The sequence below is a fragment of the Neophocaena asiaeorientalis genome, unplaced genomic scaffold (genome assembly GCF_003031525.2).
Source record: "Neophocaena asiaeorientalis asiaeorientalis breed wild unplaced genomic scaffold, Neophocaena_asiaeorientalis_V1.1 scaffold915, whole genome shotgun sequence".
NCBI classification, from domain to species: Eukaryota; Metazoa; Chordata; class Mammalia; order Artiodactyla; family Phocoenidae; genus Neophocaena; species Neophocaena asiaeorientalis.
Genome location: NW_020172448.1, coordinates 273,585 through 277,618, shown reverse-complemented (window position 1 = coordinate 277,618; position 4,034 = coordinate 273,585). Strand labels below are relative to the sequence as shown.

General features: G+C 45.4%; 1 protein-coding gene across 3 annotated transcripts in view; it reads left to right on the top strand.

The window, feature by feature from the left end:
• Positions 1-228: 228 nt before the first annotated feature.
• NRIP1 (nuclear receptor interacting protein 1) overlaps positions 229-4,034 on the top strand; it is a 96,094-nt gene continuing 92,288 nt past the window's right edge. For 2 of the 3 annotated variants that reach the window (XM_024737340.1, XM_024737339.1), the window contains exon 1: positions 229-3,418. The gene's annotated coding sequence lies outside the window, so the exon portion shown is untranslated. The remainder of the gene's footprint in view (positions 3,419-4,034) is intronic. The other variant, XM_024737341.1, reaches the window with a different exon arrangement.

Below are 4,034 nucleotides of genomic sequence, written 5' to 3'. Positions count from 1 at the left end.
TCTAGAGAGCTGCATTGCCCCACACCGTAGCCACTAGCTACACATGGCTAGTGTAAAAACATAGGAGTTTTTACACTAGGAGTAAAAAAACCTAGTGTAAAAACCACACTGGATTTTGAAAACTTAGTGTGAATGAAAGAATGTAAAATATTTATTGAATATTTTTTATGTTGTGTATACATTGAAATATTTTTGATACATTGAGTTAAATATATTACTAAAATTAATTTTACCTGCTTCTTTGTATTTCTAAAATGTGGCTACTAGAAAATTTAAAAGTACATCTGTAGATCACATTTGTGGCTTGCTTTATATTTTTATTGGACAGTGCTCCTCTAGAGGCTGAGGGACTATAACAGCGTAACTACACTGGAATTCCATCTGTATATATTTCTGTCAGCTGTCATAGTTCATTAGTCACTAGTTCATAGTGTATAAGGTGAGTTCAATACTTCTCAATGTATATTTTTGTTTTCTTCACACCTCACCACTGTAAAACAGTCTTTTCCCTCTCCTGAGAACCTGTTTCCCACTTGGCTACTTGGTAAATTTTAACCGTTTAATAGACAGCTGAAGCATTCTTTTCTCTGTAAAATTTTCTCTGAGCTCCCTTACCCCACACCTGTACCCCAAGTAGAAACAAAGACTTTTCTCGGGACTCATGACAGTATCTTGCCCAATATCTACTGGATATCTACCGTCTACTGTTTGCTGTGCACAGGGATAGGTGCTGGAAGTGTCCATATGTGAACCAGAGGATACAGACCCTGTGCCCAGAGTGCCTGCATTTAGAATGGGATATAGATAAGTAAACACCCAGTCACCAACTGGTGTGAAAAATGCTATAATGGGAGAGATTCAGGGAGTACATCATAAGCATGCCTCTCCCAGACTACTTCTTTGTGGTGGATAAACATATTGAGCCTGAACTATACGTATCTGATCCCATAGGAACCTGAGTTCATAAAAATAATTTTGTGTTTAAGTATAAAAGCTCAAGGGCATCTTTTTCACATCACAATCAGTTAAAATGAGAGTTGTCTTCAAAATACAATTACTGAATAGGTATTCTTATATTACATATATGCCCCAGTATCCTTGCAATGACTCTCTTAGCCAGGAAACTGAGGTACTGATTTTTTAAAAACAAAGAACAACAAAATAACCCCAACACAATTAGAATGATTAAGTAAAAATGAATCCCACGAAAGGTGTGCAACTTACTTAACACTAATGTACTATCAAAAAGAGTTCAGGATTCCAATGACTGGATTTCTGTGGGGTTGAGAAGACAGATGAATAACGAGGTGAGCAGCTTTATTAAGTCATCTAACATACTGCAGTAGACTTTTTAACACTAGTGCTAAAAGGGGCAGGACCAGTATTCGGCTTGTTGTATTAACTGTGTAATCTTACTTACTTGGAGGTTGTTTATCTACCAACCACAATGATCTAAAACCCACCTAAGAAGCAAAAAGAATGCTTCTCTAAGCAACATTTGAGTAGTCCAAATATCTGTCACAAAGTCTATGCACTAAAGTTCATGTGCCTTTCTCCTTGGTAAGCACATCAGTTCCTTACACGGGACCTATTTAGTTTTACTTTAGACTGAATTGTGACAAGTGAGGCTATCTGGATTCTCAGTCTGCACCAGACTAGAAGCTGCCAATCAGAAGAGGAGGAGAATGTTGGAGACAGGCTCGCTGGCAAAAGAGAGAAAAGTCAACACATTGTCAGTTAGGGAAGGGGGAGAGAGAGAAACTACAAAAGGCAGAGGTAATCAGTCATAGTATCCTGGAGTCCTTCAGGGCAACGATTTGTGGCTTATACACCTCCTGGGAGCATCCCTAACACCTAGGAAGAAGCCTGATAGAGAACAGGAACTTGATGTATTTGTTAAATCCACTAACACCTACTATAATGAATACTTTAAATAAAATTAACCCTGAATTCTCCAGAAAAAGCCAAACAAACTGCTTAAGAAAACAGAAATATTTATAATACATTTCAGAAAATCTTTAACAACAGTTAAAAACGATTTTAAAAAAAGAAGTTTGACTCCTTAAAGGGCCACGCTCCAATTATGCTGACCATCACTTAACTGGAACAGTTGCTTTGCACCAATCCTGGATATATGTTGCACTACAGAATAGCTGACTTTACTAAGTTGCCTGAAACAGATTTAAAACGGTGCTACATACAAATAATAAGCTATCATATGAGGTTTAAACTATATAAGATGGCAACAGATTGCACAGTTGAATCACTAGGGTGATGTAAAATAATTGTTCTAAAATGCACTATCACCATGAAGCAAAATCTTCCTACCATGTGCCCAGCACTGTGCTAGGGGCTGGATTATTAAGCATTAATTTGAAAAAATGCTTTCTTTTTTAAGATTGTGAAGGTAACCCCAAACTCTTATTCATGTTTTTAAAGGTTAAATGACATTTTACACGCACAACACAGCCATTACATAACAGGCATAGAATACTTTTTACGACTTGGATAGTTCTTTTTTCTTTTTTTAAGTGCACTAGCAACTCTATTTTCAAATGCTATCGAATTCTTAAGGGTCTGAAAACCTACACGTAAGAATGGAGTGTCTCATCCACTCACTTGTTTTGTGTAATAAGTGTTTGAACACAGGCATGGCATTTCGGAGTTCACAGTGAGGCTAAGCTGTACTTTAGCGTTTTCGTAGCAAGCAAAAACAATTTCAGCAACGGTCCTCATTTCCCCTGGTAATTTTTTTTTTTTTTTTCTTTTCATGGCGAGTTACTAAATGCTAGATGCTAAAGTCAAAAAGAAACCTGACATCTGCGGAGGTGTTGAGGGGGTGTTAATAGTTCTAGTTAGATGTTTGGGGAGCGTCGAGGACAAGATTTTAAAACAGCAAATACAGGGAGAAGGGGGAAATGATGGTTTCGGATGACTCTCTCCTCCCTCCACTTTCTCTCTTCACCAATCCGTATGCCCCCCAGTTTAGAGGCGGGTTCAGCGAGATCAGGCTGCAGGAAACCGGGAGGCTCCTCGGCGCTGCCGCCCCGGCCTCGTGATGTAATTGTTATTTCTTACTCGGTGCCTGAACCGCGGAGAGCTGCCCGAGAAGTGGCAGCCCGGTGCCTTCTGCCTTGTCTTGTAGGGTCAGATTCTTCCCGGGGATGGTGTAGATTCGAGAACTGACTCCGCTGGAGACTTCGCAGTGACAAAGCAGCTGAAGATAAACCCTGCTCCCGGGTCCTCCGCCGTCCGAGGAGCTGAATGGGGCGCTCCTCAGGTCTCCTTCCCAGTTTTCCTCTCGGACTCACTCCGCAGTTATCCCTGGCTGCCTCCTACGTGCTGGGCGTGGGGTCAAAGTGACCCGCAGTTAGTGCCCGTGCCCCCCAAGATCAAAGCAAGACACACAGATTACAAGGTGGTGCAAGTTGGGGGTGGGCGAGAAGGAGCCAAGGGGACGCGTGTCGTGGGCGAAATGGGAGGAGGGGGACGCCTAGGGCGCCGGCACCCAGGAGGGGACCCGGGGAGTCCCGGCCCCCGGTCTGTGCCCCCGAACACGAGCCTTTGGCCTGTGTCTCGAGATCGGTCCCCCCGGGGCCCCGGGAGGAGCTGTCCGGGCGCCTTCGGCCGTGGCAGCGGCTGGACAGAGCCGGGAGCCGCGGGGGACGGCGCGGGCGCGTGGAGCACCCACCTCTCCCCGCCGCCGCGATCCTCCCGCCGCCTCGGGGCCCCGCAGTCCCCGCCCGGCCGACCGGAGGGCGGGCGAGAAGGAAAACCAGCCAACCGAGGGGGCCCCTCAGCTCCCGCGAGCCTCCGGGACCCGGGCGCCTTCCTCCCGCCCCGGTGACAATGGGAAGGAAGGGGAAAAAAGGGTTAAGAAACTTGGCTGAAGAGCTGAATGGCGTGGAGCGGCGAGGGGAGGGACTGGGCCGCGGCGGACTCAGCAGCGGAGGGAGGAGCGCGGCTGCGGGCGGGCGGCGAGCGAGGCGCTCAAAGTCAGCCTCGCAGACATTGCAGCAGAGCCCCGAACTCGG